Genomic DNA, 22,948 nt, shown 5'->3' with positions numbered 1-22,948 from the left:
CCAAAGACTGAATAAATGCAGTGATTGTGAGCTACATGGTGGTAGTAGAAATGAAAATTAATACATGTATTACTTGGCACTCATTTATCCAATCCTTGGTTCCACAACACACTGTTTGCTATATTTCCTAGAAGGTGGGACCTGAATTACATTGATCTTCATGTCTTTGAGAGAGGGTCCTTAGCATTGTGCCTGGCACCTTCTCTGCCTTCAGTATGTCTACTAAGTAGATGTGTGCATTAATACCCACCCTTCACTGGAAGATTAAGGGATACATATTGAGTCTGGAAGCCACATCTTTAGCTTTCCAAATCCTGACACCAAAAAATAATCATAACACAGTTTACAAAAGCAATTATGAAGAAACTGTTGCATGTCAAATGAATGGTATCTTTCAGAGATAAAAATATTAAAGAGGAAAACAGGTTGGTAATAGGTGGTATCATTTATGTACTATGTGTTTTGAGAAGGTTAGAGTTTTCCTATTTTTGCCACATCTTTGGAAAAATATTGACAATCAACAGTTCCTTAATGTATCTGAGACCCCTCTAGTAATCCAGAGTGAATCAGCTGGAACTGGTAGATAATGATGTTCATTCCTTGTGTCTATAGAGATAGCTAGAGAGTATTTAAAATACCGATTGTAACGTGTAGTCTCCTTTGAAAGTCCTGATGTACCTCTCCACTGCCAAATATAAATCCTCAGCCTGACCCTTATGGTGGCCATGTCTCCCTCTGCTCCTACAGGTTTGTTCCCCCTTTTACCTCCCTTCCGCCTCATTGGCCTCTTAGATTCTCCACTGCTTTAGCACTTTTCTTGGAGCAGGGCTTTGTAGTGGCCGTTCCTCTTCCTGGGACACCCCAGCGACCTCTTAGTGTACGCCGATCGTCTTACTCAACCTTCCTGTCTCAGCTTAACATCACCTACCCTGGGAGGCATCTCTTGAGCTCCTGTTCTATATCAGATCCACTCCAATTATGCATCCTCATGTCATTTGAGTACCTTCCACAGATCTCTTGATTGGTTCCTCATTTAGAATAAAATTGAAAGTGCAAGGTCTTGATGATCTCATTCCTGACCATCTCCTTCTAGCTCCTTCGGCATCAGTCTCACCGGCCTTCCTCATTCACACCTGCCTTCCCAGTCCTCCTCCTTGAGTCACTTCCTCTCCAGGTCTTTTCAACATTTGCACTCAGTTTTCTGCCTGAATGTCGTGTTTTTGGGCAACTTCTGTGGCCATCTTGTTTTAAACATCAACCCTGTGTCTCCCTAAGTCTGGTGGATTCCACTGAACTGACAGAACCTCAGCCTTGTCCCGACTCCAGGGTCTTTGCACAGGAAGTTCTTCCGTGTGGAACACTATTCTCCCAGCTCCCAGCATGGCTGCTGCTTCTCACCACGCCACCTTCTATAAATACCATTTATCTGTGCAGTCTTTCCCTGGCCTCTCCCTACCCCTGTATGTTTGAAATTGACTTCTGTTTTCTATTTTTATTATTGTCTGCTCATTTCCCACGTAGGATATAATCTTTGCAGGGTAGGGATTTGTCTCATTTATTAGACCTAATTACAAAGAGTGCCAATAAGTCCTTGGTGAATGCCTTCTCTTCCCCTGTGTCATAAGCTCATCAAAGTTAAGTACTGTAGTTACTGGCACATGCATTCACGCATACACACATTCATCTGGTGCTTAGCACCGTATTTGGTGCGTAGCAGTTGTTTAATTTGCTGAATGAATGAATTAAATCATGTTAACTGTATATAAGCTCCATCTTACAGCAGTGGCTAACCTTTCAAATAGTGATCAGAAGACTTGGACAGGTTAGCATCAAAGCTGTTACTCTATGTAATATGTATTTGGTGTCAGCAATCAATATATTTCACCAGTGCTTTGGAAAATGTGTGAATGTGCATACTCTCATTTATAAGATCCTTGAGCTAGTTGATGACAGACCATTTTTATTTATAGACCTAGATAAGATTTGATCCTGTTGTCAGCAGAGAAGCCTGAAGCTGCAAGGCAGATTGAATAATTTGTTCAAGATCTTACAGCAGAACAAGAATCCATATTCAGGCATGACTCTCTTTTGTTTTCACTGTATGATGTGCAATGTATTTGGTAGCCTCAGTCTTGGTATGTGTGACAAACTCACTCTAGTCACTTTTATAATCTCTTCCCTTTGAGTGTGGGTGAAGCTCATAACTTCTAACCTATAGATATGCACATATCGACCACTCACCGCTGTCTTGATTGGGTTGCATGGGATGTCAGTGCTGATGGAGTATCATTCCATGATCACATTCCATGTCAGACTGTCCTAGTTTAATGGGAGGGAAAGTCCCTGCTGACCTAGAAGCAGCAAACTTCCATGTTGTGACTATGTAAGGAGTGGATCATGTGCCAGGGAATTGAGTGTGGTCTGATGGTCAGTGGGAAGCCAGGGACTTCCATCACACTGCTACAAGGAAGTACATTTTGTTAAAAACCTGAGTGAGCTGGAGGCAGTTGTAACCCCCACTCAAGCTTCTGGAGGCAAAGTAGCCTGACTGGAACTTTGTTCGCAGCCTTGTGAGACCTTGAGCAGAGGCCTTGGTTAAGTCCTGCCTGGACTTCTACCCCACAGAAACTGTCCAATAACAAATTTGTTGTTTGAACCATTACAGGGTGGTATTTTATTATGTAGCATAGAAAACTCACATAGGATGGCTTTTTCCTGGCCGAAGCGCCTGTGTGAAGTATATCACTCCCTGCTAAGTCCTTCGGGCTATTTGCTCCTGTTGATTTTGGCTCCCTGGATACTTTATCGAGGCATGGTGTAGATTGAGAATACTCTCTCTCTCTCTCTCTCTCATATAAATTATATGTGTTTATGTGTGTGCAATTTAATGAAGTGTCTTGAACCCCCTAGGATGAAGTGTGACAACCCACTGTATTCTAAGGAGAAGACAATTTTGTGTTTCCAAACAGGCTAGCAAAAAGCAGTAGGCACAGTGCCTGATACTTTGTCGGTGCTCATGAAATCTTACTTTCTTTTCCCAGATGGGAGCAGCTTTACCTGAGGGCATCTCAGGTGCTTACCCAGCAAGTCGTCCCTGGGCACCCCCTCTAGGGAGGAGTCCCCTGTAGGATACTCCCCACAGCAGTGTGTTAGTGTTCAGCAGCTCCATCTGTTTGCTCTGAAAACCTAAAAGAAGCAGAGGTTTGCAATAGCAGTACGCTGGAGGCCGTGTGCTTCTCAGATTGCAGGACTGTTCTGTGCCCCTGGAGTGCAACCACCTGCTTCCCCATAGCATGCTGGGAGGCCTGAGCCGGCCTCTTGCAACACCCCACCCTGAGGTGGGAGATTTTTGCCATCCCGTGTCACAAGTCCTTGGGGCTGCTAACTGCGTACCACAGCACAGTGTCTTAAAATATCTCTCCACTGCTTCCCACCCAGGGCATAAAAGAGCTCTGTTGCTTTGGAGAGAAGTGTTACATAAATACCATTATTTGGGTTGAAAGTAGCATGATCTGGTGCTAGAGTTACTTAATTGTACAAGTCAGCAGACAAATCTTTCACTTCTTTTTCCTCAGTCCCTCCTAATAGTGAAATTCAAAAGAAACTGCATGAGTTTTGGGGAGATTCTAAGATCTCATTACCATGAATGTCTTCTGTATCCTAAGTCTCTGTGAGCGTGCAAGCTGGGGAGCCCGTGTTCTCAGTGCATGGAGCCTGGGAGTTCCACATTTCAGACTCCGAGATATTCTGAGATTGCACCGAGGGAGACCAGGCCTTTATACACAATCATCCCATGTTGCCAGCATGAAATATATGCTACAGTGCTGTTTGTTGCATCCGTTTTGTTGCAGCAAGCCCTGAGTCTAATTTAATGTGATTTTAGTATCAATACTCATATTAATACTCAATTGGCATATATTTGTACTGCATTTTACAAACTTAAAAGAATTCAGAATTGAGTTTTTTCCCCTTTTTATTGTGGCAAAATATATATAACATAAACTTCACCATCTTCACTACTTTTAAGTACGTTTCAGTGGTATTAATTACATTCATATGTGTACTGTCACTACATCCATCTCCGAAACTTTTTTCATTCTTACAGGAGTGAAATTCTGTTTTCATTAAACAGAAACTACCCATCCCCCTCCCACCCCTGTTAATCACCATCTGTTTTTATCTTAATGACTTTGACCAAGTACCTCATACATAGTGGAATCATTGTGTGTGTGTGTGAAAGAGAGAGGGAGATAGATAGATAGATAGATAGATAGATAGATAGATAGATACTGGGTTATTTCATTCAGCATAATGTCTTAAGGTTTTATTCATATGACAGCATATGTCTGAACTCTCTTCGTTTTAAAGGCTGAGCAATATTCCATTGCATGTATATTTATGTATCTGTTCATCTGTTGAACACTCGGGTGGCTTCTGCATTTTAGCTGTTAGGAATAAACTGCTATGAACATTAATCAAAAATGTCTCTTTGAGGCCCTGCCTTCAGTCCATTTGGGTATATAACCAGCAGTGGAGTTGTTGAATCATAAATTAATTCTGTTTTTAATCTTATGAGGAACAGCCATACTGCTTTGTACAGTAGCTGTGCCATTTTACATTTTCACCAGCAATACACAGTTTCTGATTATATCCTCACCACACTTGTTCCTTTCTGATGTTTTGGCAGTCATTTTATTTTGTTTTACTGCTATTTCTAGATTTGCTTGCTTGCTTGCTTGCCTATTTATTTATTTGAAGGACAGAGTGACAGAGAGATACCTTCCATCCACTGGTTCACTCCCCACATGGCCACTGTAACTGAGGCTGCGCCAGGCTGAAGCCAGGAGCCAAGAACTCTATCCTAGCAGGGACACACGTACTAGAGCCGTCACCCGCTGCTTCCCAGTCACATCCACAGGCAGCTGGATCAGAAGCAGAGGAGCTAGAACATGAACTGGCACTTGAGTGTAGGCTGTGGGCAACTGCACTGCACCACAATGCCCACTCCTGTGAAAGCCATTTTAGTGGATGTGAGATAGGATGTTATGGTGCTTTTGGTTTGCACTTCCCTAACGACTAGCGATGTTGTATCTCTCCATGTGCTTATGAGCCATTCATATATCTTCTATGGAGAAGGTTGTATTGAAGTCCTTTGCCCGTTTTTGAATCAGTTTTTTTTTTTTTTTAATTTGATAGGTAGAGTTATAGACAGAGAGGACAGAGAGAAAGGTCTTCCTTCCATTGGTTCACTCCCCAAATGGCTGCTATGGCCAGTGCTATGCCAATCTGAAGCCAGGAGCCAGGTGCTTCTTCCTGGTCTCCCATGCAGGTGCAGTGGCCCAAGCATTTTTGCCATCCTCCACTGCCCTCCTGGGCCACAACAGAGAGCTGGACTGGAAGAGGAGCAACCGGCACTAGAACCCGGTGCCCATATAGGGTGCTGGTGCCACAAGCGGAGGAATAACCAAGTGAGCCAAGGGCGCCAGCCCCAGTTTTTGTTGTTTTGTTGTTGTCGAGTTTTAGGAATTATCAGTATATTTTATATATTAATCTCTTAACAAGATTTGTAAATGTTTTCTCCCAAACTATGTGTTGCCTTTTTACTGTTTGTGATTTATTTGGAGCACATTAAAAAAATTTTTTTTAATTCAGAATTTTTGGTGTCATATTCACGAAATCACTGCCAGATCCGATGCCATGAAGCATCCTGTACGTTTTCTTCTTAGGGATTTATAGTTTTAGATGTTAATTTAGGTCTTTGATCCATTTGGAATTAATTATTAGGTGTTGGAGAAATGTCTCAAATCATTCTTTTATATGTAAATATACAGTTTTCCCAGCACCATTTGTTGAAAAGACTACCATTACTTTGAAGGGTCTTGGAGATCTTGCCAAAAATCACTTTGTGCAAGAGATTATTTCTGGGCCCTCAATCCTATTCCATTTGTGTTTATTTCTGTGTTTATTCCACTATCATCCTGTGTTGACTACTGCAGTTTTATAATAAGTTTTGAAATAAAAAACTAGTAGTCTTTCAGCTTTGTTCTTTTTCAAGATTGTTTTTGCTGCTGGGAATCCCTTGAGGTTCCTTACAAATTTGAAGATGGGTTTTCTGTTTCTGCTGAAGAATGTCATTGTGGTTTCAGTAGGGATTATATTTAATCTGTAGATCATTATGGTAGTACTGACATCTTAATAATACTAAGTCTTCCGATCTATGAGTATGGGATTATTTTCATTTACTTGTGTCTTTATTAATTTTTTCAGCACTTTTTTTGTGGTTTTCATTGTATAGTTTTTTTTTTCATTTTATGATTAAATCCTAAGTATTTTATCCTTTTTGATGCTCTTGCACATTAAATTATTTTCTTACATTTCAGAGTGTTCATTGTCCGTATGTAAAAATGAAACATTCTTAATGTGTTGACTTTCTATACTACTACTTTGCTGAGTCTATTTTTTAACAGATTTTGTGTATGTGTATATGTGTGTGTATGTGTTTTCGACTTATAAAAGCATATCATTTGCAAACAGAGATCATTTTACTTCTTCATTTCTAATGTGGGTTCCTTTTTCTTGCCAAGTTGCCCTGGTTAGGTGTTCTAGTACTTTGTTGAATAGAAGTGACAAAAGTAGACATCCTGGCCTCATTTTACTCTGGGAGGAAAAGCTTTTACTGTTTCCTCATTGAGTGTGAAGTTTGTTGTGGAGTTTTTGGATATAACTTACTTACTAGGCTAAGGTAGTTTTCTTTTATTCCTAGTGTTTTGAATGGTTTTTTATCATGAAAAATGTTAACTTTTAGTCATGCTCTTTCTGCATCAATTGGGATGATTGTATGGTATTTAAACTTTCTTCTGTTAACACACTGTAGTAAACTGATCAGCTTTCATTTGTTAAACCATCCTTGTACTTCAGCAGTAAGTCCCACTTGGTCATGATACATATTCTTTTTAATATTCTACTGCATTTGACTTGTTAATATGCGACTGAGAACTTTGTCATAATTGTTCATGTAGGATCTGCAGTTGTCTTGTCTTTGGCTCTGTCAGCATGGTAATACTGGCCACATATAATGAGTTAAGAGGTATTCCTTCCTCTTTAATTTTCTGGAGAAATTTAAAGAAGATTGGTACTGATTTTTTTGTAAATCTTTGGTAGAATTCACTAGTGATGTTATTAGGTCCAGAGCTTGTCTTTTTCAAAGCTTTTTGATTATTGATTTAATCTCCTTACTGGTTGTAGGTCTGTTCAGATTTTCTATTTCTATTATTATTATTATTATTTTAAAGATTTATTTATTTGAGTGGCAGAGTTACAGAGAGAGGGAGAGGTCTTCCTTCCATTGGCATGTTGCTCAAATGGCCACAAAGGCTGGAGCTGGACCAATCCAAAGCCAAGAGTCAGGAGGTTCTTTGAATCCCACGTTGAGTGCAGATGCCCAAGCACCTGGCCATCTTCCACTGCTTTCCTGGCCATTAGCAGGGAGCTGAATCAGAAGTGGTGTAGCCAGGACCCAAACCAGCACCCATATGGGATGCTGACATCACAGGCAGAAGCTTAACCTACTACACCACAGCACCAGCCCCAGATTTTCTATTTCTCTGTGAGTTAATCTTGGTAGGTTGTGTGCTTCTAGGTGTTCTCTGTTTCATCTAGGTTATCCAAATTGTTGATGTATAATATTTGAAGAGTCAGTAGTAATATCTCTGCTATAATTTCTGATTTTAGTAATTTAAATCTTCTCCCTCTCTTCTTTTGTGTACCTACCTAAATGTTTATCAATTTTGTGATTTTCTAAGAACAAAATATTAATTTTCCCTCAATTAAAGACATCAATGTACCTTGATATATGAGAAAGCAGTGAGTAGATTTTTAAGTAAACTAAAATATTTTCCAAGCAAAAGTGGGAGAAGAGAGAAAAAAACTATCTTTTTAGTTCTATTTTGATACTTACATCATCTTATTTTACCATCACAACATATTGGGCACTGTCCTTTGTTATTTCTGTGATACTGTGGATCTTTGCATTAATCGAGTAGGAAATGATTATCAATTAAGTAACGGGGGCATACAGTGCTAATTTTTCATCTTGAAAAAGAGGTTTTGTTTTCAACTTTAAATTTCACTTTTGTCCTGCAAATTTTAACAATATAAGTTGCATGTAGGAATTAGTTATCCCTAACAAAATTTTACATTTTTTATAAGGAAAGAGGGTAAGTTACCTTTTTGTTTTCCTTGAAAATGTCCATTTGATCTTTCAAAAACATACGTATTTTGCCAAGATCCAGCACAGAAATCAAATCATTAGAAAATTATCTGGTTTTAGTATATATTCTTATTAGAAAATTCTAATTCAACTTAAAGTATATATTCTTAATAGAAAATTTAAAAACCGAAGACTTGGAAAAAATAGTTAAATTTTTTTATTGAAGTCGTAATGTAAGACATAATGGTTTTGATCTCCATAATGGTTTTATTTTTTAAATTTTTATTTATTTATTTATTTTTGACAGAGTGAACAGTGAGAGAGAGAGACAGAGAGAAAGGTCTTCCTTTTGCCATTGGTTCACCTTCCAATGGCCGCCGCAGCCGGTGCACTGTGGCTGGCGCATCGCGCTGATCCGAAGCCAGGAGCCAGGTGCTTATCCTGGTCTCCCATGGGGTACAAGGCCCAAGGACTTGGGCCATCCTCCACTGCACTCCCGGGCCATAGCAGAAAGCTGGCCTGGAAGAGGGGCAACCGGGACTAGAACCCAGGGTGCCAGCACCGCAGGCTTAGGATTAGCCTATTGAGCCACGGCGCCGGCCCCCATAATGGTTTTAATAAAGGAATACATTTCTTTGGTTTTGAAAATTTAAACTAAAATGTGTATATATTGGTATTGATGCCATTTGCTTATTTGCAAATGTCCTAGTCCACTTATCCTGGTAAGAAATTTTAAGTTTTAAAAATTATTTAAGTGTTTTTTTGAAAAAAAAAATTGAGAAAGAAACAGAGGTCTTCCATCCCCTGGTTCATTCCCCAGATGCTCACAATGGTCCCTGGATGGGACTGCAGTTGGGAGCCAGGATCTCCGTACAGATCTCCTACATGGCAGGGCCCAATCACTTGAACCATCATCTGCTGCCTCCCAGGGTTTCCACTATCCGGAAGCTGGAATCAGACCTAGAACTGGGAATTGAACCTAAGGACTCACATGTAGGATGGCGATGTCTCAGCTGACAAATGAACCTCTAGGGCTAAACACTTCCCCGTGTCAGGGATTTCTAGAATTACAGAAATTGGGTAGACCAGTCCTCTTATGTTGAATAAGGAAGGAGAAATCTGAGAGGTTGGGCAGTTCACCCCTCTCCCAGGGACACACTGATGGAAAGACCACCACCTGTTAACCACCATAGAGTCCTCATGTGGCCGCCTGAGTGATCACACTTTGTCCTCTCTGCATTTTTAATCACTCAACAAGTGTCGAGATCACTAAGATTTCACATTTTGCTGCTAGCAAGTCTTAATTGGACCTGTCTTAATGACGATTTGATAAAGCAGTCAGAGATGGTGTAGCATTTTGTGGAGAGAACTGGCTGTTGAGTCACAAATGTGATTGAGATTCAGGATCAACCTCCTTTTGGTCTGCATCCTTGGGCAAGTTACATGGTTTTTCTGTACTTCATTTTCCTTATCTGTGAAATGGAAAAACCTGTCTCTTATTACTGGAGGTCTAAAGTGATGATGTATATGTAGTAGAAACTTCAGAAATGGTAGCTGAGGATTGAAATATGGGCCCTATGTTTAGGTTTTCAAGGTACTTTGGGGCTCTTTCTGTTTTTAGAGAAGATAGTAGCCTTTGTGAATAATAGTACGGGTTATTCAGCATTTGTCCTGCTAAAGGCCTCTGTTCTTTGGGGCACTGAGGTTTGGTTTCTAATAAGTAGATAGTGATGATGAAGGGGTTAGTCCCTACCAGCTCTGAATGACTTCCAGAGAGCTTATTGTGTGACTCTGATTTTCACTGATGGGGCCACAGTCCATTTGGTTTCTCCCTTAGAGTCAGAACAGGAAGGTGTGATGTGGAATTTGGTGGCCCCCTGTTCTGCCTGAGTTCGTCATCTGTGTTCATCCTCACAGGCCGAGGGCGGGGGTTGGGTTTTCTTCTCCCCTCTCGTGACAGACAGGTGCCCTGTCAATGTGTTTTCTTACTTGAAATTTCACAGTTGAAGAGGGAAGGAGGCCATGCTTTAAAGTGTAACATAGCAGTTTAAGGCAGGTGGTAATTTTCCTTTCTTTTTACTAAAGGTCTCTCCCCATACACTCCTGTCGTATAATGTGGGGTGGGATGAAAGACTGAGTAGAAAAGGGCAGGCTCAGCCCTCTGTCCTCTCCCGCATTAACACTGGTCTCCACCGCCCCCGGCTCCTCCATCTCCTACCATGTGCTCAGATTCGTGCTGGGCATTTGTATCTGAGCATCCTGTTCCAAAAGGCTGCTGGTTCCTAGAGCTTCACTCCCATTTATTACAAATCTTGATTTTGGGTTATACTAAAAGAAACTAAAAAAAAAAAAAAAATTTAAATGTCTTTAGAGCTCCTGATTTGGGGACTAGCATTTGGGCTAGTAGTCAAAATGCTGCTTCGGATGCCCACATACCATGATCAGAGTGCCTGGTTCCTAGTCCTGGAACTTCTGAGTCTAGCTTCCTGCTGATGTACTCCCTGGGAGGCAGCAGGTCATGGTTCAAGAAGTTGGATCTGTGGGGCCAGTGCTGTGATCTACAGCACCGGCATCCCATATGGGCACTGGTTTGAGTCCCAGCTGCTCCACATTTGATCTGCCTGGGAAAGCAGCAGAGGATGGCCCAAGTCTTTGGGCCCCTGTACCCATGAAGAAATCCTAGAGAATGCTCCTGGCTCCTGGCTTCAGGCTGGCCCAGCTCAGCCATTGAAGATTCTCTCTCTCCCCTCCTCCATCTTCCTCATCCTGTCCCTCCTCTCTCCCTCTCCCTCCCTATCCTCCTCCCCTCTCCTTCCCCTCTCCCTCCCCCTCCTCCTCTCCCTCTCCCTCCCCATCTCCTCTCCCTCTTCCTCTCTCTCCTCCTCTCCCTCTCCCTCCCCATCTCCTCTCCCTCTTCTTCTCTATCCCCCTCCCCCTCTCCTCCCCCTCCTCCTTCCCCTCTCCCTCTCTCTCTCCCTATGCCCCTATCCCTATCCCTCTCTGTAACTCTTTCAAATAAAGAAACAAATCTAAAAAAATAAAAAAGTTGGATCTTTGCTACCCTTGTGGGAGGCCCAGATTGAGTTCCTGCTTTCCAGCTTCAGCTTGGCTCAGTCTCGCCCTTGCAGGCATTTGGGGAGGGAACTAGCAGATGGAGATTTCTCTGTCTCTCTCCCTCTCACTGTCTTTGTGTTAGTCTGCCTCTTTCTCCATCTCTGTCTCTTGTTCTTCCTTTGTCTTTCAATAAGTAAAGAATTTTTAAAAGTTACCATTTTTTCCATAGGAAATGGAATAATCCATCTGCTGCCATTATTATATTCCTTGAGACCAATCCCCTTTAGAGAATGCTAATTTTGTCTGGTGGTTGCAGCTATGAGCCGTAGGTCCCGATACTTTATCAAACCTTCCTAGAAAAGGAATCTCAAAGAGTTTTCTGCAAATGTGGGCTAGAAACTCAACATATACACTCATATGAACATGCTGCATTCTGGTTTCAGAAATACAGGGGAGGGATATGCTAACTCAGAGGTACCTGTTCAGAGATGATCAGAAGCATTGCATTTAACAATGGCGAGTTTCAATGGTATATAAATGAATATGTTATATTGTTCTTTATTCTTCTTCATATGAGATTTTTTTTAACTTTTATTTAATAAATATAAATTTCCAAAGTACAGCTTTTGGATGACAGTGGCTTTTTCCCCCCCCATGACTTCCCTCCCACTCGCACCCCCCCCCATCTCCTGCTCCCTCTCCCATCCCATTCACATCAAGATTCATCTTCAATTATCTTTATATATGGAAGATCAATTTAGTATATATTAAGTAAAGATTTCAACAGTTTGCACCCACACAGAAGCACAAAGTGTAAAGTACTGTTTGAGTACTAGTTATAGCATTAATTCACATTGGACAACACATTAAGGACAGAGATCCTACATGGGGAGTAAATGCACAGTGACTCCTGTTGTTGACATAACAATTGACACTCTTGTTTTTGGCATCAGTAATCTCCCTAGGCTCTTGTCATGAGTTGCCTAGGCTATGGAAGCCTTTTGAGTTCGCCATCTCTGATCTTATTTAGACAAAGCCATAGTCAAAGTGGAAGTTCTCTCCTCCCTTCAGAGAAAGGTACCTCCCTCCTTCTTTGATGGCCCATTCTTTCCACTTGGATCTCCCATCTAGGTGTTTTTTTTTTTCCAGAGTGTCTTGGCTTTCCATGCCTGAAATACTCTCATGGGCTTTTTAGCCAGATCCGAATGCCTTAAGGGCTGATTCTGAGGCCAGAGTGCTGTTTAGGACATCTGCTATTCTATGAGTCTGCTGTGTATCCCACTTCCCATGTTGGATCATTCTCTCCTTTTTAATCCTATCAGTTAGTATTTGCAGACACTAGTCTTGTTTGTGTGATCCCTTTAACTCTTAGACCTATCAGTGTGATCAATTGTGAACTGAAGTTGATCACTTGGACTAGTGTGATGGCATTGGTACATGGCACCTTGATGGGATTGAATTGGAATCCCCTGGCACGTTTCTAACTCTACCATTTGGGGTAAGTCTGATTGAGCATGTGCCAAACTGCGCATCTCCTCCCTCTCTTATTCCCACTCTTATATTTAACAGGGATCACATTTCAAGTAAATTTAAACACATAAGAATAATTGTGTGTTAATTAGAATTCAACCAGTAGTATTAAGATTTTTTTTTTAAGTGGAGAAGTGAAATAATACTTAGTCACCACTGATGATATTTGGAGTGCAACAAAATTCCCCATAAACTGGGAGTTTGACCAGTCAGTAGTGTACCACTCAGAACTTCACAGCTATCTCACTGGGAGAACAGTCTGAATTTGTAGCATTTACCATGTTCTGCCTCACCTTCTCTGTGTAACTCTGACTTTCAAATAAATAAATCTTCTTAAAAAACTATAATAAGATTTCACCTGACTCTAGTTAGAATGGCTTTTATACAGAAATCAACAAACAAAAAATTCTGGTGAGGATGTTGGGGAGAAGCTACCCTGGTCCACTGTTGGTAGTAATGTAAACTGGTGCAGCCACTGTGGAAGACAGTATGGAGATACCTCAGAAATCTGAATATAGACCTACCATATGATCCAGCCATCCCACTCCTAGGATACTATCCAAACCAAAAGAAATCAGTAAATGAAAGTGTTATCAGTACCCCCATGTTTATTGCAGTATGATTCACAGTAGCTAAGATGTGGAATCAACCCACATGTCTATCAGCTGTTGACTTGGTAAAGAAATTATGGTATATATACACTATGGAGTACAATTCAGCTGTAAAAAAATGTATGAAATCTTGTCTTTTGCAACAAGATGGATGCAACTGGAAACTGTTATACTTAGTGAAATAAGCCTGTCCCAAAAAGACAGATACCAAATGTTTTCCCTGATCCAAGGTAGCTAATAGAATACTTGAAATATATTATATCGGGGTGAAGTAGACATTTTGAGATTGGGTGATTGTTTTTAGCTCTTGTCTCTCCCATTGAGGAACAGTATTCTTTTTTCTCTCTTCATACTATTTGTTGAATAGTAGGGTTGACTATACAATCATTAAGTATACTGAAAAAAGGGAGAGGGAGGAAGTGTCACTAATGTTCCTAAATGTGTGTATATGACATATATGAAACTTGTATAACTTAAATTTAGAAAGTGTTGAGAGTATTAGGGACCTGCCTCTTGTTTACTTATGTAAATCTTAGATGACACATTCATTGAGCTCATGTTTACTGCTTGGGGAAACAAGGCTGTCATTAATAAAATATCATTACCCAAGGACTCAATCAGTTTTACTGCCAAGGAATTTTATCTTTCCATAAAGTTTCTTTCAAAGGTAATTTCTTTCAGATGACTTTATCCAAGAAGAATAAACCCAGATGGAATGAAGCTTCAAAAATATATGTGAAATGAGACTTTAAGAAATGATTTTCTCATAAATGTAAGAATTCAGCTAGTTCATAAAACTTGCTTTGATGTAAAGTTTGTTAAAATAATAAGATATAAAAAGATAATATAGTAGACTTAATAGCAGTCCATCCACCCCAAATTCATATCCTGCCATAACCCTAGAAAGTTATCTTAACCACACTGCAGTCAACTCATGAAGTCAGCTCATGCTGCCACAATAAAATACCATAGGCTGGATTGCTACAACCACAGAACTCGTTTGCTCTCAGTTCCAGGTTCCAAGATCAGTGTACTGGCCAGTTTGATTTCTGATGAGGGCTCTCTTCCTGGCTTCCAGACAGTCACCTTCTCACAGTGTCCTCACATGACCTATTCTTGTGTGCGGAGAGGGACTGATCTTTCCCTTCCTCTTCCGACAAGACTGTCAGTCGTATCAGACTAAGACCCTAACCTTTTGACCTTACTTAACTGTAATTGCTTCATGAAAACGCTGTCTCCAAATACAGTCACACTGAGAGTTAGTACTTTTACTTGGCAATTTTTAAGGAACACAGTTTAATCCACAGTGGCCTTCTTACCTTTCCCACATTCAACACTTATCAACTGTATTTTTTGGCCTGAATTGGGCTCTCTTGTCTTAATCCTCAGTGTTGCACTAGAGGCACCATTACATAATTGTATGTAGACCCACCAACTTTAAGAACTTTCCTCCTGTCCATGATAATCTAGGCATGCCACTTTTATTCTTTTCTTCCCTATGTTAACCCACCTTCTTTAGTACTCAAGTCCTATCTGTGCTATACACATGTGGACATTCTTCCAGGCTTTGTGTTTGTGAGATTGAAGCACCTACACATTTCCTCTCCAAATCTCGTCTTCTGTGTTCTTCATCTCAGATTTGCATCATCACCTCCCAGGTGTTCAGTCTAGACACTTCAACACAGTGGTTCCAACCTGGCTTGAACATTAAAATCACCAAGTTCCTTGAAAAACTGTCATTGTCCAGAGTGTATGCCAAACCAGTAACACCAGACTGAGAGCAGGACATGGCATTTCATTTATTTCTGTATTTCTAAATTGATTTTTAAATTATTTGTGCACTTAGTGTACATGTATTGCTCAATGAATTGTTACACATGGATAGTCCTCTCTAAAGTTACCTAGTTCAAGAAGTTGAATGTTGTCATCATCCCAGAGGTCCCCTCCCAGCCACAGACTGCCCTGCCTTCTGGCACTATACACGTTCATCTGTTTTAGAGCTTTACTTACACAGAACCATCGACCATGTACTCTTTTGATCTGGCTTCTTTTGTTCAATTCCTGCTTTGTTTTTGTTGAGTGTGGTTTTCTTTTTGTTCTCAATGCTGTATAATATTCTCTAGTGACAATTTATTTTCTCAGCAGCAAGCATTTAGGTGTTTTCATTCTCCAGCTATCTGGCTTAGCACATTTGTGTGCTTGCCTATTATTTATGTGTACATTTCTGATGGATCTGTCCCTTGAAGTAGAATTACTGGGTCACAGGGTGTATTGGTGTATTTAGTTTTCATGAGTGGGCCAAATGGCTGTCCAGAATGTTCTCCCAGTCTGTCCTCCCACCACCAGTACTTGAGAGTTCTGGTTGTTCCGCACCCTCAACACTTGATACATTCTTTTTTAATGTGCCTTTGCTCGAATGCTCCAGATGCCCAGAATGGTCTTCCTCACCTCTCTGAGCCTCCACAGTTTACCTTTCCAGTAAACTTGCATTTCAGTGGCTTTCCCAGCCTGACTGTTCTGGTAGAATTTGTAGCTGTCTGTGGTGTAAGTACACTGAAAGCTTGCACACAGTGCGGCCCACATTCTGCTTCACCTCAGGGAGCAGAGTGCTCTTACCTGTCCACCCAGGCGATAAGCTCCTCGAGAGCAGAAGCTGGGCTTTTCTTCAGAATCTCCCTGCTGTTGTCTGGTTAGACTGTCTGGGCAGGGGCACCCTACTCTTTGTACTTTGCAAAATGAAGTCGGGAGAAAGGAAAAGGCTAAGCAGCTTAGGGATCCTTGACATCTAATGTTGGTAGGGGAAAAGCAGGCCAAGCTGCCAGTAGTGCAACCTGCTCAAACCGGCCTGTCAGACCACAGAGTTGATGGTGTGAGCCGATTTTATCAACAGCCTCTAGTTCCATTTCAGAGCCCATTAAGAGGTCATAGTGCTTTTGAAAAGGGAAATATTTTCTAAGGTTTAGAGAAGTATGATGCAGAAGAATTTTATCTAAAATTAAAATTTAAAGAATTTTTTTGATGGAGGGAAAGGGAGAATTCCCCCATCCACTAGTTCACTCCTCAGCTATCCACAACAGCCAGGGCTGGACTGAAGGCCAAGGCTAGGAGCCAGCAACCCAATCCAGGTCTCCTGTGTAGGTGACAGAAACCCAGTTACTTGAGCCATCATCACTGCCTCCTTAGGTCTGCATTAGCAGAGAGCCGGAATCTGGAGCCAGAGCTGGGTATCAAACCTAGGCACTCTGATATGGAATATGAGAGTCTTAACTGCTAAACCAAACCTCCAACCCCCAAACTTACAATTATAAATAAAGTAATTCAGCCTGCAATAGGAAAGAGTGAGGACAAATTGGGCACTTGTGCATCTGATCTCCTCTGACCAGTGCCAGCCTTCCAAGTATTGAGGTCCCTGCCTCACTTGTACAGGCTCACTTTGGCCCAATTCTCCTTGGTCCAGGGAAACATACCAGTAGGGGACTCTGGGAAATGTAGTTCCCTGCATGACCACATTGTCAGTAGAACAAGCACCCTGGCATGTACATGCATAGAAGGTAAGCCTGGGAGAGGAAAGAAGGGAGCACTTCCCCTGTGGCCAGTGCCCATCCTGTGGTCTGTGCTGGCTACTGGTTCTGCTGTTTATCATTGCATCCTGATGACCACTGTGTGAATGCGATCCTTTTCATGGATACATGGGTAGCAGGATTTATAGCCTGGATTCTTACCTGGGTTCTGTATGATCTCACAACTAATGTTTACTTCACTGTACTTGTTTCTGGGAAAGGCAAGATCTAACGGTTTGTTTTCCTGTTTGTTCAATTTGATTAAGAATGAAAATATTTACATGACATAGCCAAAGTACTGAGATTTCAGCATTGCCTACTCGTTGCCACACTAGATAGGCAACTTTAGCAGAGACTGAGTGGTGATTCACCCGAATACCACTTTTAGGTCAGAGGAAGGTAACTCAGGCAGGGTAAGCAGACCTTCTGTTGTAATCTTACCAGAGCTTGTACATCCTCAGCCGTTCCCAGAATTAGAAAGCATATCATGGATGCTACAGATCTTGCTGTGGAGTCGGGAGGTGATTAAGAGTGAGCCTCAGCTAACCCCATTTGTTAGCCTTTAAGATCTTGAGGTCAAGAAGCTGAGGACAAAAGCAATAGTCCTCTTAGGGGAACAGGTCAGCCTTTTACAGCTATCCTGATTTTACTTCCTGCTGTTCCAGTTCACCCAGTAAATTGCCTTTCAGAAATCACCACGATGTAGATTCATGTTCTTTCCTTTGATGGTATTTTCTGATATCATTTCACCTGCTAAACAAAATTAACTTTTGCCTTCCTGGCCAGTTGTCCTGATAGCAATGGACACATTTTTTCAGCATAAATTTTTGCCAAAAGACCCAAGGTCAGGGGCTGGTGCTATGAGTGACATAGTAGGCTAAGTCTCTGTGTGTGGCACTGGCATCCCATGTGGGCACTAGTTTATGTACTGACTGCTCCTCTTCCAATCTGGCTCTCTGCTTATGGCCTGGGAAAGCAGTGGAAGATGGCCCAAGTGCTTGGGCCCCTGTACCCACGTGGGAGACCTGGAGGAAGCTCCTGGCTCCTGGCTTCAGATAGGCCCAGCTCCAACCATTGCAGATATCTGGGGAGTGAACTGGTAGATGGAAGACCTTTCTCCCTCTATCTCCTTCTCTCTCTCTCTCTGTAACTCTACCTCTCAAAGAAATAAATAAAATCTTAAAAAACAAAAAGACCCAAGGTCAGAGCAGTGCCCAGGCTGTGAAGACACTATGAATATTGTTTATCTAGGACTTCCACCAAATTAGGTCTGATTTTAAAATCAGCCTGTACTCCTGAGGAAAAAAGAAGGGGGAATAGTTTATATTGAGTTTTATTTATTTTTTCTTTTATTTGAAAAAGAGAGAGAGTGCTGAACCAGCACTCACATGCCCACAACAGCCAGACCAAAGTCAGGAGCTGGAACTTCATATGGGTCTCACAAATGAGTGGCAGTGACTCAGATAATTGAGCCATTACCTGCTGCCTCCCAGGGTGCGCATAACCAGGAAACTGGACTCTATAAAGTGGAGCTGCCTGGCACTTGAACCCAGGCAAGACACAAACATATTTAAAAAGGAAAAAAAAAAAAAAAAACACAAAAATCACAAAAAAACTGAAACTTCCAGTTCTACAAAATGCAGTCACCATGAAATTTCAGGCCTCCCTTCATTTCCACTCCCCAGAAGCAGTGCTTTTGAGACTGTTCAGGCTGTTCCTGTGGTTTTTGCTTTCAGTGTTAAACTTCTCACATGATTCCTGGTTTTAGGTGTTTTCTATCGGATTCTCTTAGTTTAGAGTATAGGGATTGCTCTTTTCCCATGTTCCACATGCTTCCCTTCTCTCATTTTTTCCCCAGTGTATTTGTAGCTTGATATTGTAGAGTAGTTTTCAATATTATTGTAGTTTTCAATATTAAGTATTTAAATTTTTATTTAAATTTCATTCCCTGACAGTTTTGTCCAAAGCTAAGTAGAACAATATGATTGTATTTCCCTTCTTGTACAGCCTTTTTATTTTTCCCAGATTTAATCTTCACCCTGTTTTTCTTGTCATTAAATTTTGTAGACCTCTGCTTAATTCCTCCCTCTGCCGTGCATGTGAATTTCCTCTCCGTACCTGGAAACGTGCCAGATGTTCTTCCTTTTTGCGATGCCTGATGCTGCATATTGGATTGGTTGCTCTCTTAGCCTGGTTTCCTTCAGAGGCAAAGCATGAAGCCAGGACATGAGCACACGTGGTTGGTGTGGGAGGTGATTCCAGGAAACCCTGTTAGGAGTGTAGGGGATGGGGGGAGGCCCATAAATGGTGCAGTGGTGGTATACAGCTGTAGCTTGGTCTCATGGGCAGAATGGGGAGCCACGCATGCTTCAGAATGATCCCACGGAGGGAGGGAGCATGTAACTTCCTCACAGCTCACAGCTCCCCGAGCCATGCCACGGGTGCCTGCCGCAGGTGCCCTGGATGTGGGATGTTCAGGGACCTTCCTGAAATTTCCCTCTGTCATCATCTTGTTGCCTGTTCCTTACATCACACCCCTGTTGTGTAGATCAGATACCCATTCCTTGTCCTGATTTATACCCTCCTTTTGGTGGAATAAGCCTCTCATTAACTTAAGAAAAAGTTAAGACCTTCCTTGTGTGTTTGAAACTGTCCTCCTTCTGCTTTTGTAATGCATTGATAAATTCAGACTTGTGAATTATTTTGTTAAGAAATCTGGACTCATGACTCTATTCTTTTCCAAGGAATTTCCCCATATTACTCATTTCTCATATTCAGTGACCATCTGATTCTTACTATTTTGTATCATTTTCTCTCTAAAAGATTTTAGGAAGTTGTCTTTGACCTCCTTGTTTTGAAGTTGTTTTTGTTTTTTTTTTTTGTTTGTTTTTGTTTTTTTTTAAGATGTATTTATTTATTGAGAGGCAGAGTTAGAGAGGGAGAGACAGAGAGGTCTTCCATCCTCTGTTTCACTCCCCAACTGGCTACAATGGCTGGAGCTGGGCCAATCCAAAGCCAGGAGCTAGGAGCTTCATCTGGTCTCTCATGTGGGTACAGGGACCCAAGCACTTGGGCCATCCTCTGCTGCTTTGTAAGGCACATCAGCAGAGAATTGGATTGGAGGAAGTGGAACAACCGAGACTTGAACCGGCATCCATATGGAATGCCAGTATTGCAGGCAGAGGCTTGGCCTACTATGCCATAGCACCAGCCCCTGAAATTTCTTGTTGATAGTGCTTGGTGTGGACCTCTTTTATCCATTGTGCTGGATGTTCAGTGCGTCTTCTCACCTGTTCTTGAGTTCTGGGAAATTTTCTTGGGTTTATAAAAGCTTCTGCTGAACGCTTCTGTTTCTCCCTGGAACTCCCATCACTCAGCCGCTGGACCTCCTGAGCTATTCATGATTCTAGCCTCCCTTTCCTGTTTGTCCTTGCTGTTTCTCTTTATGCTTTATGAGAATTTGCCTCAACTTTGTCATCTGATTCTGTTGGCTTCCAACTTTCATGTTTTATTTGCTCTTATGTTTACATTTGTTTTTTTTTTAATTTTTAATTTATATTTTTGTTAAAATATAAAACTAGGATTAAATTAAACTCTCAATGTCTAAATTAGACTAAATACAAATCTAATGGACAACCCACTGAATGGATTTATAAGTTGATAAAGTTCCTTAGGTGTCGAGCCACCTGCTTCCACCTTTTTTCCAAATTCATTCTGCCCCCATCTTCATTGAAATATATCACAATTTCTAAGAGTTCTCTGTTCAGATAGTGACTGTAATACAGCCCTGCTATTAGCAGGGTCAGGTGTTTTTCATATTTTAAAAAAAGTTTGTTGGATTGCCAAAGCTTTTATTTCCTAAGGAATCAAAATTTGTAGTTCCAGTTCTCTGTTATGCTTCAGAAACTTCCCAGTCACATGTGCCTGCATGTGGGCAGAGACCACGTCCATCTTTTGCAAGATAGTCTGCTCATCCCTTGCTCATGCCTTCAGCAGATGCACGTTAGACATGTACAGCATGCATGGCTGTGCGCCGGCCTCACTGGAAGATCCACAGATCGGTACACCAGAGCCCTGCTCGCAGGGACAAGGGCAGAAATTGCTTGTAGGAGGCTGTCTCTGCAGTAAACCGAGTGTGGGCAACTTGAACTAGGAAAATGAGAGTGGGAGAGTAAGGACAGGAGTATATTCAGAGAGTCTAACAATTTGTAAGAAAGAGTAAAGCTCTGGGGGAAGTCAGTTCAGAAGTGAGGAGTTAGATCACTTGTCAGAAGACAAGCATTTAGGACTATAAGGCACACACAGCTATGCCTTGATCCAGGCTGAGACTGTATTATAGGAATCTGAGTATTATTTGTATTTTTCAGGCCCACTTTCAGTTTCTTAAAGTACTGCTTGAAACAATTTAACATTTAAAAGATGGTTAATGGTCAGGTTTGATGATATTTTTCAAGAACACAGAAGTTTTACTAACTCTATTCTTAATAAAAATGTAATGAGTTTGTGAGTAAATTTAAGTGCCCACTTAAAATAATGTAGAAGAGTGAAACTGGTACTTTGAGATGCCATGGTTTTGAACAGTCCCTGTCTCGACTCTTGAGGAACAGTTTGTGTGGTGTTAATGTTACGAGTATAAAGTTAGCTGAAAATAGGTCTTTGTAAAAAATAAGAATGGGAATAGGAGAGGGAGGAGGAAGAAGGGTAGGCATGTGGGCAGCAGGGAGGGTAGGGTGGGAAGAATCACTAATGTTCCTAAATTTGTATATATGAAATGTGTGAAGTTCATATTCCTTAAATAAACTTTTAAAAAAATTGAAACAGTAAAAAAGTATTTTAGGTCACTTGAAGAAATAAAAGAATATGAGTTTTGTCCTCATGAAAATGTAGAACACATTCAAGATGTTCTTAAGTAATTGGTAAAAGATTAAGGCTCATGATAATTGAATATTCAAAATTAGTTTAAAATCAGCCTCAATATAAACAACTTACAGTTAATAGAATCACAATGTAAGCACATCTCAGCAATCAACCTTATATATATGTATATATATATATATGTATATTTATATATATGAATGTAATTTAGTCCTGAAAATCCCACCAACAACTTTATGCCTCATTGTCATTATACAACAAATAAAAACAGAAGATGCTAAGGAAGAGAGAGGACAGAAAGAAATGAAAAAACATTCATTCAAATAGTTGCTATTATTAAACCTTCAAAAAATTTTTCAAATTCCTCATGAAGTCTTCCTCCTGATGCTAGCACACATTGGTCATACTCTTGGTCTTCTTAACCTTTTCTTTACTTGATGGTATGTCCCTCAATTAGCTCCAGTTTAATGGTCCTCAACTGTAATCATCAGGACAACAGAATTTATTATATCTGTGCAAACAGTATCTCTGTTTCACATTTGAGAGCTCTGAGTATTAACAATGCCCAGAGAAGAATTAGAGTCAGTTATCCATTACCTACATGATTCTTGAATGAATGCCACAGTCCATTTGAAATGCTGTAACAGAATACCTTAGACTAGATAATTAATAAACAGAACTTTGTTGCTTACAGTTGTGGAGGCTAGAAAATCTAAGGTCAAGGTGCCAGAAGATTTGTTGTCTAATGAAGAAAAAATTATGGAACACTTCACGACTTTACATGTCATCCTTGGACAGGGACCGTGCTAATCTTCTCTGTAACGTTCTAATTTTGTTATATGTGCTGCCTAGGAGAGCACACAACCAACTTTCTAACTTTTGAAAAAGTAGAATATTTAAAACAGGACTTCAAAGGATTATTGTGTATGGCTTCATTTCTCTTTTCTCTCCATTTATCTTTGTTTCTCCCTTTCATTCTGTATGTCTTAATACTGTGTGTTTGCTTCTGTTTATACTGTTACTACTTCTTCTCTAGTACCTTATGCATATTAGCCATTACATCATTTACCATGTTTGTTGGCACCATCTGTTTTGCTGACTCCTCACTT

The 22,948-nt window shown here is 40.8% G+C and overlaps 1 protein-coding gene and 1 non-coding gene across 8 annotated transcripts in view; one reads left to right on the top strand and one right to left on the bottom strand.

Annotated features, from left to right (window-relative positions):
• LOC133771829 (endophilin-A1) overlaps window positions 1-22,948 on the top strand; it is a 717,118-nt gene that overhangs the window by 681,839 nt on the left and 12,331 nt on the right. The window lies entirely within an intron of this gene.
• Window positions 22,593-22,699, bottom strand: LOC133772155 (U6 spliceosomal RNA). The gene has a single exon (XR_009867755.1). It is a non-coding gene; the product is annotated as a U6 spliceosomal RNA (small nuclear RNA).

Source organism: Lepus europaeus, chromosome 12 (genome assembly GCF_033115175.1).
Source record: "Lepus europaeus isolate LE1 chromosome 12, mLepTim1.pri, whole genome shotgun sequence".
In the NCBI taxonomy this organism is placed as follows: domain Eukaryota; kingdom Metazoa; phylum Chordata; class Mammalia; order Lagomorpha; family Leporidae; genus Lepus; species Lepus europaeus.
The sequence above is the reverse complement of the archived record's forward strand: the minus strand, read 5'-3'. Positions and strand labels throughout refer to the sequence as shown.